Raw genomic sequence first — 14,859 nt, 5'->3', positions numbered from 1 at the left:
ATGGCAACCCACTCCGGTATCCTTGCCTGGAAAATCTCATGGACACAGGAGCCTGGAGGGCTGCAGCCCATAGGGTTGCAAAGAGTCAGGCACGACTGAGTGACTTACACTTTCTGACTTACTGAGTATCAAAGGAGAAAAATTGACATAACATTTTTTATAAAACTTTAGATTTTTTTTTCCTCTGATTAAGTGGTATCCTTTGCTCATGGAGGTAACTGAGTACCCAAATAGTGATGTAGTTTAATGCAAAAAAGTGACCTCCTAAGAATATATGGATTGGGAACCAGAAGGTGTCTTAGGAAGCGCCAGATCCAGGCCCCTTATTTTATACATGGCTAAATTGAGCCCAGGTGGCCGAGTAGTAAAGAGTCGGCCTGCCAGCGCAGAAGCAGCAAGAGAGGAGGGTTCAATCTCTGCGTCAGGAAGATCCCCTGGAGGAGGAAATGGCAACCCACTCCAGTATTCTTGCCTGGAGAATTCCGTGGACAGGAGCCTGGTGAGCAACAGTCCATGAGGTCACAAAGAGTCAGACACTCCTGAGCCACTGAGCAAACTGAGGTAGAGAGAAAAAATGGTCCTGCGATGGAAATGGTGATCAGTAGATGTCAGAGTTTGGATGATGTTGACTCCTGGTGTCCATGCTCTTCAGTGAGGTGCTGGAGCGAAGTTGGCTAAAAGTGATCTTTGCCATCCATTCTGGGTCCCCTGACCACAAGCAGGCTGAAGAGGGCAGCTCACATTTTCCTAGCCAGAGCGGGATCTTTGCCAGAGCTTGGAGACCAAGTTCTCCGTGTGTGCACAGTCAGACTTCCCTGAAAACTGCCAAGTGTGGGCACCTTAGAGCCAGACGGCCTGAGGATGAGCACCTTAGAGCCAGATGGCCTGAGGATGAGCAGTCCACTTGCGCCTCTCCAAACCAGCCTTCTATCAGAAGAGTCCCGCAGAAAGGAAAGGTCTCTCCAGGCAAATGCAGAACCCCACTGGAAGTTCAACAGCCTTTCTAGAGGATAATTAACAATCAGGGGGTCCCTCTTGCTCGACTCCTGCTTGACCTATATAAGCATTGCCCAGTTGTGTGTTCTTAGCCCACTTTGCCTGATGTTTTGGAATTTGTTCCCAGCTCCGATGCCTGACAGGTGACGATCTGGCTGCAACCTACCTGGTAAGACATGCACTTAACCTCTGACCTTTAATTTTCTAGCTGCAGGCCACAGTTATATCCACTCCTAACTACTTCAGAGGTCTCCAGAGAAAAATATGATGAAATCAGCTTGCACTTTACTTAGGAGTGAGGCGCTTGAAATGAAAGCATTTTATAATTCAGAGTGTTCGAGTTTTGCGCCTTCTCAAGAAGCTTGCTTGGTGAAAAAGTATCACCTCATTCTCGGGCTAATTCTGGGCTTATCGCATATTCAGTGTTCCATAAAGGTTGACTTGAAAGCTTTCATTTAAAACCCAATTCATATGAATTAGTGTACTACTCAAAATGTCAGGCTGCTAACAGGACATACATAGCAACTGGAAATTGAAATAAGTGCATTTTAATAGAGCTCAAAATTAGAATTTCTTCTCTCTGTTTGACATAGTATCACAATTATAATTGAGGGTAATTTTTTTTTTCCTGTTGGCATTTAATGACTTTCCATCCAGAATTATCAATCCACTTGAATTTGTTATACCATTTTTCAGATGTAAAATGCAAAAAAGAGAGAAACATAAAGCTCTTTAATTGTGATAGTGGTATGTAAGATTGTATCACCTAACAGAGGAAAAAACAAGTGGATCTAGGATTATTCACTTGATAATTCTTCTACCAAATACCAAGTGAAGTCTTACCTAATTATGGTACAGCATAAGTTATTTTCTCAAGTTTTTATTTTATTTGTGAAAAGTTTTATTTCACTTTTTAAAATTTCTAAAATGTGGTCTAGTTAGTTATTGACAAGCTACTTGGAGAAGTTTCCAGAAATATTAAGTCCCTCCTATAAAGTGAATGCAAGGTTTAAGAGAGCTTGGCTTACTTCAATATTGGTTTTTCAGAGAGTTGTGGAAATATCAGAGGAATCGCTTGTTCTTCAATTTAGCCTTTTTTGAACACGAGTCTGGCTAGAGGGTCTCAAACATAAAATAGGACACAAGTCAGAAATGCTGTCCAAAAAATTAGGGATCATCTCACTCAGAGTGATGGGGAAGTCAGATTATTTAGTCTGTAATTACAGTCCTGCTCAAATTTTAATAGGCAAGTAGAAATTTCTTTATTACAGATTCTCTAGCAGTAAAGGAATAATCAGTGAAAGAATAGTCAACGTATAGGTCTCCACATACTTTCAGGGTGTTACTATTTCTCTTTATATCCAGAAGAGGGCAGTCAGGTTACACGATTGAGAAGTAATCACCATTACCCCAGAAAGAGATTTTTTTCAATAAATTTCAGTGATCTGAATTAAGTTTTCCTTTAATGCTTTTAAAGGGTATTTAGAATTATCCGAAGATGTTCCGCTTTTTATTAAAAACCTTACCACCTTTGTGAGATGGATACTTTCACAAAAGGGGTGAAATGCTGGTACATATTTATGTGTACGTTCTGCTGCTGCGTGCATTTCTTTCTCTTTTTTTCTGTTCCTATCGGCCATCTTCAGTGTTCGACTGGGGGAGGGGGCGAATCTTACACTGTAGACGGTTTTTCTACTTTATAACTTTGTGACGTTTTATAGGTAAAAAAGAAACACATTGCACAAGGAAAAGAGCCCTCATCAGCACTTTGGCTGTAATTCAAGAAAAGAGAGAGAATTAGAAAATAGAAGATTCGCAGCCATTGAAAAAACAGGTATCTGCCCAGGAAGTTCGAATCCAAAACATTTCTAGCAGCATTTACTTGCTTTGAAGAAAGAGATAATTACACTTTTACTGGAGCTTTGCGTTAAACAATGTTAGAAGAATGTAACACTTTTTCCCCTCTATACTTTTTATAGAAATATCTTCTATAAGCTTCTAAGTGGAAGTAAGCTAGAGCTGAAGACAAAATATCACAAATATTTCTGCCACCTTTTTGTCTTCTTCATTAACAATAATGCCAAAGCCTAAGAAGCCATTAATTTTACCAAAGATAAGATATATTTGTGAAGAAAGTGTGAATATTTAAGTATCTATGTAATACATTTATTTAAAATAAAATTGATATGAAATAATTTAGTTATAAATATATAAAATATATTCATTTAAAATAAATCCTTAAAATTTATGTACATAAAAGCATATATATGTCGTTTGTTATTCAACTGCTAAGTCTCTGCTGACTCTTGGCAACCCCTTGGACTGCAGCACACCGGGCTTCCCTGTCCTTCACTCACTGTCTCCCTGAGTTTGCTCAAATTCATGTCCATTGAATTGGTGTTGTTATCTAACCATCTCATCCTCTGCCACCCTCTTCTTTTGCCTTCAATCTTTCCCAGCATGAATTCATTTTAAAGGGCAGTCTTAATTAAAATGTAAGAAAGAGTTGGTTTTAGGGAACTAATGTCAAAGAAATATAGCTGCAATAATTAACTGTAATTTTGAGTATTTGTTTTTGTCTATGTTTTAAATGTTCCCTCTGTACTAATGGTGCTTCTAATGCTATTTTTAGATGATTGTGCATGAAACCAATGCTATTTTCTGATGCAGAAAGTGTTCGCTTGTGTGTGAATCTGTAAGGGTGTGTGTGTGCGTGCTCTCAGTTGTGTCTGACTCTTCGCAACTCCATGGACTGTAGCCCACCAGGTTCCTCTGTTCATGGAATTTTCCAGGCAAAATTACTGGAGTGGGATGCCATTTCCTCCTCCAGGGGATCTTCCCTACTTAGAGATCGAACCCGAGCCTCTTGTGTCTCCTGAATTGCAGGTGGATTTTTTATCAGCTGCGCCACTGATACAGCTATGTAGGTGTGTATATGTTATACATACAGCATGGTGTTGTGTTAGTTTCTATCGGCCACCTGCCTATAAGGGAGCTTTCTCAGTGGCTGTGAAATTCACCAGTCCTGCACACGCTCCTCTGAGGCTTGAGGATTAACTGGGAATCCAGGTGATTTTCTACCTGATCCATGCCCCCACTCCCTCTGCCTCCATTCCTGGAGATTCTGCCTTCAAAAAGAGCTGCCTCTGAAAGTGACCTTGCATGGAGCATGCTGATTGGCTCATGCAGAAAGGCCTTTCCCAGAAGAGGTGCTGTACCATGCCAAGTTTTGCTGCTGCAAAGATGGGTATGGAATGGGGTGGGAAGGAGGGGAGAAAGGAGGAAGCGGCTTGCCAAGTCGCTCGGGCTACTTATAAACAAACTTTGGCTTTGTTTCTCAAACCCTTTCTGGTCAGACACACACTGTGTCCGGGACTCCATTTGTGTTTTGTGTAAACCTTGGGGAGAGCTGCTTTTAAGAGACTGATTTGGTTTAGAAGATGATTTCCATCAGCCACTTTAAAAAGATACGTACTATTTCAGTACAAAGCTAAAGCCCAGTTAGAGCTGTGCTAGGGATTAAGAAGGCATGTATTTTAATGCGTTATGAATAGGAGTAGCTGATAAAAGAGGCTCTTGTTACCCCTGCTACATTTAAATGTGAAAAGCGGCTGCTTCTAATGGGCCAGGGGTAGGGGAGAGGAGAAGAGATATATTATTTTCATAGGGATTTAATCTTCAGGCTACATTGAAACCATAGAATACCACTGGCCATTCACTTATCGGCCACTCTCATCGCACCAGATCTGTAAGACTGTGAAGAGGCAGGAAGAGAAGGACCGGGAGGCAGAGAAAGGGACTGCGTGTTGCGATGAGGCTGGCATTTTCATCTCCATGTATGTTTTGAACCTCAGATCAAAACGCACGCGCGGTAGAGTATTTTCTCTTTCTCTCTTATAAGCATTAACCCTTTCAACTTCTCAAATGCCAGCCAATTAAAGAGTCCAGTGCGACTAAGCTGCCTTCAGAGCATGGGCTTAGCAATGGCCCCTGAGAATAAGATGACCACAGAGATCTCATTAGGAATATGGACTGTGTATGTGTGTGTGTGTGCCCAAGGGTGGCTGTGTATGTGTGTGTGTGTATGTGTAACATGAAAAAGACTGCTCATGCTTCAGAGACAGCTTATTTCAGGTAGAATCCAAGAGATGTCATGAATGCAGCAGAGAAAGGATCTTTCTGTAAGTTTTATTGCCACAGGAAGTTGATGGTATAAATAAAGCCTAGGACTGTTAAACTAGCAGATCTTTGCCAAATGCTCTCAGTGTTGGGAGAAATATGACTCAAGAATGTGTATCCTTTGAATGGATGAACGAGCAAACGGGCATCATTTTCTCCCTCTTCAGGTTATCATTTATAACTTGCTTTTGTTTATTCTGATGTTGGGCTTAGTGAGATTGGTCACTTAATTGTTTCTGTATGTTTGACCCCTGAGGTTCCTAACAGTAATTCCTGAAAAACTGAGGATTTTGCTCCCAAATACTGTGAAGAAATCTTTTTGATAAGAATTAGACCCATTCCCTACATCCACTTACTTTTTCCAATTTTTGTCAATGTTACCACTCTCAAGAAGTTAAAGGATTATAAAACAAGTCTGGTAGGAATAAATCGGTGGTTCTTGCCTAGTTTATAATTAAGGGTAATTCACATGTAGAAGATGGTTTGGCAGCTCTAGCCCACTTGCTCAGAAACTTGCATCAGAATGGAACCAATGAGTCGGCTGAAGCCAAAGCACAGCCTCGCCGCCCTTGCAGAAGTTTTGCAGGCAGACAGGCTGCAGTCTGCTCTTCCACAGACCGAGAGGGCGAGGACAGAAGAGGAAGGGAAATTTTCCAGCTGCCCTACCACGCATCAGAAAGCCAGGAACGGGCAGCAAAATGCTTCCAGCTCCCAAGCACAGTCAGTCCTGCTGCCCAGAGACACATGGCACACCTCTCCCACTGCCCAGCTGGTACTTTTCATCCAGCAGGAGATGTCCCCGGCCTGGGTGTTCCTGCACTCGAGGCTCCTAGTGATGGAGTTCCTGGCAGCCTGGCAGAGCGGCCTGGCTTGCTGCAGAAAGCCTCCTTGGCCTATTGATCACAGCAAATGTGTGAGCCCGACCAGCTCTGGTTCTCGTATGGGGCCCGGTGCTAATAAGAGGCTTGCGCAAGTGTGATACGATTCAATCAATATTTTGATTTCCTGAACCAACATCCCTCCACATAAAAATAAATAAATAAATAAAAGCAAGAGACCAGCCGCATCAGGGACCGCTGCAAAGCAAGTGGAAGAGGGAGGCGGAGAGAACGCTGGAGCCAGCTTCACGGGGCCAGGAGAAGTTGAGGAATCGCCATAGCGGCCAACGTGAGCTCAGGGAAAGTTGCCGCTCCCTGGAGGAGTTGTGTCTGTTTCTTTGCCGGCTGCCTTAGCCCCACATCTCTGCTTCTGAGACCTCTGGCTGGCTTTCTTACCCCCTTTCTCCTATCCCTATCCCCACCCCCTCCTTCTTCCTTTTTTTTTTTTCCAAAAAACTTGGCTACGGAACATTAGGTTTGATGAAGGGAAAGCGATTTAACATCTTTTAACTGGGAGAGGTTGATTTTCATTTGAGACCAAATGGCTCATTTTTACCTTTTTCACTCCTGGAAGAGTAAAAAGTGAGAGGGCAGCCTTGTGTCACCATGGCAACCCACACAGCTCGGGCCAGGAGCAGATGAAGGCAGGTGATAATGGCAGGGAAGTTTCTCCCCCTGACTTGGCTCCCCCCGCCCCGCCATTCGAGGATGTTACCGGATGTATGAAAACAATGATGTCTTTTTAAAAATGTAAGTATTCAAATATTACTTCTAAATGGTCTGGCCCAGAGTGCTGACCTCATGCAGGTCTGTGTGGGGTTTTGTTTGTTTGGGATGAAGCCCATCCTAACTAACCCTCATCTATAGCCAGAGGATCTTGAATTACACCAGTAAGATCATGTGAGCCCCACCCTGAGGGAATCTGTCTTTCAGTCAGCATCCACCCACTGTGTTCCGGTAGTCCAAAGCCTTCATAAAGAGAGAATGGGCTTGTGGATGCAGTGAGGGAAGGAAAGAGCGGGACGAACAGAGAAAGTAGCATCGACATATATACACTACCATGTGTAAATAGGTCGCTGGTGAGACGCTGCTGTGTAACACAGGGAGCCCAGCCTGGCTCTGTGATGACCCAGAGGGGTTTGGGGGGAAGGGAGGGAGGCTCGAGAAGGAGGGGAGATGTGTATAGTAACGGCTGATTTGCGATGTTGTACGGCAGAAACCAACACAACATTGTAAAGCAATTTTCCTCCAATTAAAAAAAAAAAACAGAGAGAGAGAGAGAGAGAGAATCTGGTCCTGATATTGAAATCTGGTGTCCAGGACCCCAAACTTGAGCGCATGACACCTTTCACCTTTTCCAAGCTTGTTTGCAAAGAACTTCTTGATCCTATCCCACTCCATGAATGTCAAAGAGGAAAGAGGAAAAAGGAAATCCAAATGACAAATGTGCTAGGAAGGCCAGAGTAAACCCTGCAGGGGTAGCCTGGGCCGGGGCAGGAAGGAATTTCCATGACCTTGGAGCATGGCGACTCAAACCTCCAGCGCATTTCTCCAACGGCCCTTTACCCCACACACTTGCTGGTAAACAGGGAAACCATGAACTTGTCATGACAGAGGGCGCATGGGTGCCAGCCACTGGGTTAGGTGCTGTTGTACCTTCTTGCCTCTGATCCTTGCAGGGATCTTCCTGAGGTGGACAGTTTGATCTCTGTTTTACAGATTAAGAAAATAAAGTTCAGGAGGGCTAAGTGATGTGCCCAGGTGAACTTTCCATCCACGCCCCAGGTGAACTTTCTCTTCAGACTTGTTAATATCATTCAGATGCATGAATAATAAATTCACTTCCAAAGACGGGAGTTTGTGCTTTTTCTCTGTAGTTTGTTCATTTAATTGCAATGAAACTATCTGCAGCCTGCTGAGTTTTCAGTACAATTCTAGATACTTGAAAAACATAGCAAGATACAGACACTATTCTCCTAGAAACGGGGGTGGAGTGGCTTGAATTCCAGCAGAGTGAACTTGGATAAGAAATTCAGCAGGTCTGAGCTTTGACTTTCTGTCCTGTGAAATGCCATTAATATTTATCTCAAGGGCTGAGTGAGCGTTCAAAGAGCTGCTTAAAAGAGTTCCAGGTTCATGCAAGTGTGTGTTTGTGCCAAATTGCTTCAGTCGTGTCTGACTCCATGCGACCCCATGGACTGTAGCCCACCAGGCTCCTCTGTCTGTGGAGTTCTCCAGGTAACCCCTGGAATGTGTTGCCACGCCCTCCTCCAGGGGATCTTCCCACATCTCTTACATCTCCTGCTTTGGTACACGGGTTCTTTACCATTAGTGCCACCTGGGAAGCCCTCATGCAAGTGGATGTTCAGTAAATATTAACTTTTATCCTCTTTTCATTCCTGGCCTCCTTCTCACCACTGCCATGGTGTTCTCCTCTGTGCCCGGGGTCAGCCCGGTGGCCTCCCTGCTCTCTGGCCAATGGCTCTTTTTTCTAAGCTGCATCAGCTTCTGGGCAGTCAGATCCCCTTATTAAAGCCCTAGTCCTCTCCAGCGGGCTGGAGAAAGGCTTGCAGGGCAACAGGGATGGGAGCAAACAGAAGAGGGTGATCTGCTTTCTAGAGACTTTATGGAAGCTGTCCCAAAGGAGGAGATGGGCTGGTAACTTTGCTCTCTCCACCTCCCCTCTCATCAGCCCTGGGTGTCACCTACAAGCCCAGGGTGGTCCCTTGCTCACCCTCTGCACAGGCTCAGACTTGAAGCTCATCCACGCTGCCCTGCACAGGGCGAGGTTTAAAGCCAGCTCCGACTTAACTGGGCTTATACATCCAAATTGGAGCTGGTCTTGAAGGACCTGACAAAATTGCATGAACTAAAAGGCAAAGGCTCCATTTAAGAAAAAAGAAAAGCACAATGGGTCACTAATTTCACTTTAATAGGGTGCAAGCAAATTAAGGAAGAAAAGTGAAGTCGCTCAGTCGTGTCTGACTCTATGCGACTCCATGGACTGTAGCCCACGAGGCTCCTCTATCCATGGGATTTTCTAGGCACGAATACTGGAGTGGGTTGCCATTTCCTTCTCCAGGGGATCTTCCCAATCCAGGGATCGAACCCGGGTCTCCCACAATGCAGGCAGACACTTTACCGTCTGAGCCACCAGGGAATCCCAAGGAAGCAAAGAGAATGCAAAATACATAGGCTTGGTTCCATTCTAAGGTGATGCTAAGGGTACTTCACGTCAAGAAAATACTGTAGTGCGCTGGCACAAAGGCCCTCGCTTGAGTTTCAGAGCCAGTGATAAGCCAGGTGCCACCTTGATGTTGTAATACTCAGAGGCAGATTCTCAGTTTCCCTGCCCCCCCTTTCCCCTTCCCCTTTGACTCTGCTCCGTTTCCCCTCTGCCCTCCTGCTCACCCCAAACCTCACCTCTCTCTCCCTAATTCTTCTCCCCTATTTAAGGGGATGTGTGCAGGGCATAAGTGCTGTCAATCACACGAGAAATCAGTCTTTTGGCAGTTTAAAACCTAAGAGGAAAAGCAGAACTGGCACCCACATATGCTGAGACATAGCAGGGAAAGTGAAACTCAAGCATCGTGATGGTTTGCCTTGGGGTTTCAGCTTAATCATCACTTTCTCCACGAGGCCTTCTTTGATCTCTTACTAGACCTAGGCCTTCATAGCTCTTTATCACCTTTTGATGCTGGGTTTTTATTCAGATTATTTGTTTACTGTCTGCCCCTTCTATCCTGTATTCTGAGGATATAAGTCCTCAGAGGGCACGTGTCACCACAAGGCTTCCTCGGAAAGAGGTGGAAACTTGGGTCTCGGAGGGAAAGTCAGTGTTTTAAGGAAGGGAGCAGAGAGTGAAAATACCTAGGAGTAGGAAGAGGGAGATGTCTGTCTGTCTGGCAGGGCATAACATGAAGGAGACTTTTGGCTGGTGCCAGGGATGTCCCTGTGGGCTTAAATATTGGAGTTCCATGTGCCGGGGCTGCAGAGGTCAGGTGGGTGAGAATTTGGATTAGGGGGAATAAAGCTCCATGTCATGTTTTTGAAGCCAAAGGAATGTATTGAGACAATAAATGTTTTAAAACTGAGGGAGAGCTAAAACAATTTGTCATGGAATATTATTCATCCATTTAATAAATGCTGGTTGAACGCCAGCCATATGCCAGCCACCATTCAAGGCTCAGATGATAGGCCATGAGCAGATAGGCCCAGGCATGAGATGGAGCTGATAATCTGTTGATGAGAAACAGGCAATACACACACAACGAAGCCAATGGGCAGCAAATCAGCAAACAGTGTGGCCATTTCAGATAATGAGTAGGCAAGAGTTGCAGGACATGTGCAGAGCAACAGGTACAGAGGGCGGTGGGCCTTCTCAGCAGCAATGAGGCACGTGAAGTTTATCTCCATTTAAAGGAGAGTGGTTGGGGGTGTTAAACAGAGGAGGGACATGATGCAATTTACCAAAAAATGATCCTTTGGAGGGGTTGAGGGGAAAGACAGAGGTGGGAAGCCAACTGAGGGAAATGGTCCAGGCCAGAGACTGAGGGGTGTGGATGCATGCAGATGTGTGGGATGAGGATTAGCTCTAGATAATATAAAACACCACTCAAGATAAAAGCAACACCATTCAGGATATAAGTGGAAAAAAGAATCATGAAAGATGCCTCAATTTGGGGCAAGTGTTATTGAGTGGATTGTGGTATCAATTTATTAGATTGGCAGACTTGGAAGAAGTACATTTTTAGTGGAGTGACTTGAAATTGTACGAATATGTGAAATCTGGCTGTAAAAACTACCTATAAAGACTTCATAATATAACGCATAGGAGTTATTTTTATTATGTGTGCTCAGTTGTGTCCAGCTCTTTGCAACTCCATGAACTGTAGTCCACCAGGATCCTCTGTCCATGGAATTTTCCAGGCAAGAGTATTGAAGTGGGTTGCCATTTCCTACTCCAGGGGATCTTCTCCCACCCAGGGATCAAATACACATCTTTTGCATCTCCTGCAGTGGGAGGTGGATTCTTCACCACTGAGGCACCTGGCAAGCCTTTCCTTTTTTTTTTTTGTAAAAAGGTACAAAATGAAATTACCTATGAAGTATCCCTTCAATAATATATATTAATAGAAAAGATAAAGGGAACATTATTAAAGGATATTATTCTTATTTTTGTAGATGACTATAACAAATACCAGAGAAGGCAATGGCACCCCACTCCAGTACTCTTGCCTGGAAAATCCCATGGGCCGAGAAGCCTGGAAGTCTGCAGTCCACGGGGTCGCTGAGGGTCAGACATGACTGAGCAACTTCACTTTCACTTTTCACTTTCATGCATTGGAGAAGGAAATGGCAACCCACTCCAGTGTTCTTGCCTGGAGAATCCCAGCGACGGGGGAGCCTGGTGGGCTGCTGTCTATGGGGTTGCACAGAGTCGGACACGACTGAAGCGACTTAGCAGCAGCCAGCAGCATAGCAAATACACTCTTCAGTACATTCTCTGTACTCACATTTTTTCTTTTACATTAAGCAGTATTAATTTTATGAGGCAAAAAATGTTTGTCATCACAGAAGATAATTTAGCTTCACTATCTGACTTTTAATTGGTTTCATTTGGCTTTAGACCCTTTTCTAGGGAATATATTGACAAAACAAACCTGAAAGATAAAGAAATAGACAGTGAGTAGTTATACTATATAATGAATGAGTCACATATGAGAGAGATGTTCTGAAAGCTACTATTGGAGAGACCTGAAGTCAGCATGATGCTCTAGAGAAACATCAGAGGCTAGTAAGGCTATAAGTTCTGTCACCATTATCATCCATAAACGTGCTACCCACCAGGGAAATCTTGAATAAGGCAGAATCAGGATCTCCTGGGATAGAACCACATGACCCCATGGCTGTTAGAGCAAGGATGCACTGATAGTTGATACAGGGCTCCTGAAGCTGAGCTCACAGCCTTCTTAACACTGCTCCAGGCAGCCATTATTAATTGGATCCATAAGAGGGCATGTCTGGCTCACTCACCTAGAGCCAGACATCCTGGAATGTGAAGTCAAGTGGGCCTTAGAAAGGATCACTATGAACAAAGCTAGTGGAGGTGATGGAATTCCAGTTGAACTATTTCAAATCCTGAAAGTTGATGCTGTGTAAGTGCTGCACTCAATATGCCAGCAAATTTGGAAAACTCAGCAGTGGCCACAGGACTGGAAAAGGTCAGTTTTCATTCCAATCCCAAAGAAAGGCAATGCCAAAGAATGCTCAAAGTACCACACAATTGCACTCATCTCACACGCTAGTAAAGTAATGCTCCAAATTCTCCAAGCCAGGCTTCAGCAATATGTGAACAGTGAACTTCCAGATGTTCAAGCTGGTTTTAGAAAAGGCAGAGGAACCAGAGATCAAATTGCCAGCATTCACTGGATCATGGAAAAAGCAAGAGAGTTCCAGAAAAACATCTATTTCTGCTTTATTGACTATGCCAAAGCCTTTGACTGTGTGGATCACAATAAACTGTGGAAAATTCTGAAAGAGATGGGAATCCCAGACCACCTGACCTGCCTCTTGAGAAACCTATATGCAGGTCAGGAAGCAACAGTTAGAACTGGACATGGAACAACAGACTGGTTCCAAATAGGAAAAGGAGTACGTCAAGGCTGTATACTGTGACCCTGCTTATTTAACTTATATGCAGAGTACATCATGAGAAACGCTGGGCTGGAAGAAGCACCAGCTGGAATCAAGATTGCCGGGAGAAATATCAACAACCTCAGATATGCAGATGACACCACCCTTATGGCAGAAAGTGAAGAGGAACTAAAAAGCCTCTTGATGAAAGTGAAAGAGGAGAGTGAAAACTTTGGCTTAAAGCTCAACATTCAGAAAACGAAGATCATGGCATCTGGTCCCATCACTTCATAGGAAATAGATGGGGAAACAGTGGAAACAGTGTCAGACTTTATTTTTTGGGGCTCCAAAATCATTGCAGATGGTGATTGCAGCCATGAAATTAAAAGACGCTTACTCCTTGGAAGGAAAGTTATGACCAACCTAGATAGCACATTGAAAAGCAGAGACATTACTTTGCCAGCAAAGGTCTGTCTACTCAAGGCTATGATGTTTCCAGTGGTCATGTATGGATATGAGAGTTGGACTGTGAAGAAAGCTGAGTGCTGAAGAATTGATGCTTTTGAACTGTGGTGTTGGAGAAGACTCTTGAGAGTCCCTTGGACTGCAAGGAGATCCAACCAGTCCATTCTGAAGGAAATCAGCCTTGGGTGTTCTTTGGAAGGAATGATGCTAAAGCTGAAATTCCAGTACTTTGGCCACCTCATGCGAAGAGTTGACTCATTGGAAAAGACTCTGATGCTGGGAGGGATTGGGGGCAGGAGGAAAAGGGGACGACAGAGGAAGAGATGATGGATGGTATCACTGACTCGATGGACGTGAGTTTGAGTGAACTCCGGGAGTTGGTGATGGACAGAGAGGCCTGGCGTGCTGCGATTCATGGGGTCGCAAAGAGTCGGACAGGACTGAGCGACTGAACTGAACTGAACTGAACTAAGAGGGCATTTGGGCTCCCCAGGCGGCACTGTGGTAAAGAGTCCCCCTGCCGGTGCAGGAGGCACAGGAGATGTGGGCTCGATTCCTGGGTCGTGAAGATTGCCTGGAGTAGGAAATGGCAAGCCACTCCAGTATTCTTACCTGAAAATCCCATGGACAAGAGGAGCCTAGCAGGCTGAATTCCATGGAGTTGCAAAGAGTCAGACATGACTGAGCACACCCGCACACAAGACGGCATTTATCTATCATTACTGAAGTTGGGAAACCACAGTTCTTGTTAACAAGCCTTAGTCTTCTTCCATTTGAGATGTTAGAGTCACACTAGCAAAATACCTTACCTTTCCTGTTTCCTGCAGCAGCTTATATATCCTATTTTATCATATCTGTTCTCAGGGACTTAATTCCTTCTAACACAAAGGCTTGTTTTTCAGATGGGAATGGAAACACTAAAGAACAGTGCCCTGTAAATGACGTGGGGTGATGGTAGATGAAAGCAAGAGATGCCAATTTTGGCTAGCTAAAAATAGACTGCTTTCAGGAAGGCTTTGGCAATTATTTTTATTCAAATAAATATAGCTGAAGAACTTTTCAAAACTCTATGGGAAACAGCAGAGTAGAGTTGAGGGAGCTGGGAGAACAGAGTCGAAACCTGGTTCTATTCTGCTTCTTGAAGAAACTTGGAAGATGAGTTTTTGTTTTGTTTTGTTTTGAGCTTCACAGTATGTGAAGTAAGTTGGGGCTGCCACTACCCAGGTTATCTATCTTACAGTGTTAATAGGAGGATCAAATGAAACAAGTTGTAATAAAGGACTTTGTAAACCCTATGAAGTAAATATAAATGTGACGTGTAGTCAGAGCTTTAGGCAACAATGGCTATTATTGGAAATCTCAAAACTTGTGATACAGAATGGTGGGCTGTCAAAGAATAAGTACTGATAAATTGTTTCTTCTTTCTTTCTTCCCGTACTCCTTCTTATTCTTAGTTTAATTTCCAAGTTAAATTGTTTGATTATTGTTGTGGGATAGTACCAGTTTTTATATCTCATTAGAGCATTTTGTTGTGACCAATCTAGATAGCATATTGAAAAGCAGAGACATTACTTTGCCAACAAAGGTTTGTCTAGTCAAGGCTATGGTTTTTCCTGTGGTCATGTATGGATGTGAGAGTTGGACTGTGAAGAAAGCTGAGTGCCGAAGAATTGATGTTTTGAACTGTGGTGTTGGAGAAGACTCT

At 43.9% G+C, this 14,859-nt stretch overlaps 1 long non-coding RNA gene across 1 annotated transcript in view; it reads left to right on the top strand.

Moving 5' to 3' along the window:
• LOC129634303 (uncharacterized) overlaps positions 1 to 3,073 on the top strand; it is a 35,505-nt gene extending 32,432 nt beyond the window's left edge. The window contains exons 3-4 of the long non-coding RNA XR_008705547.1: positions 1,124 to 1,165; positions 2,718 to 3,073. This is a non-coding gene — a long non-coding RNA (uncharacterized LOC129634303). The remainder of the gene's footprint in view (positions 1 to 1,123; positions 1,166 to 2,717) is intronic.
• Positions 3,074 to 14,859: the final 11,786 nt, after the last annotated feature.

The sequence above is a fragment of the Bubalus kerabau genome, chromosome 19, assembly GCF_029407905.1.
Source record: "Bubalus kerabau isolate K-KA32 ecotype Philippines breed swamp buffalo chromosome 19, PCC_UOA_SB_1v2, whole genome shotgun sequence".
Classification (NCBI taxonomy): Eukaryota; Metazoa; Chordata; class Mammalia; order Artiodactyla; family Bovidae; genus Bubalus; species Bubalus kerabau.
This window is presented reverse-complemented; position numbering and strand designations above follow the sequence as displayed.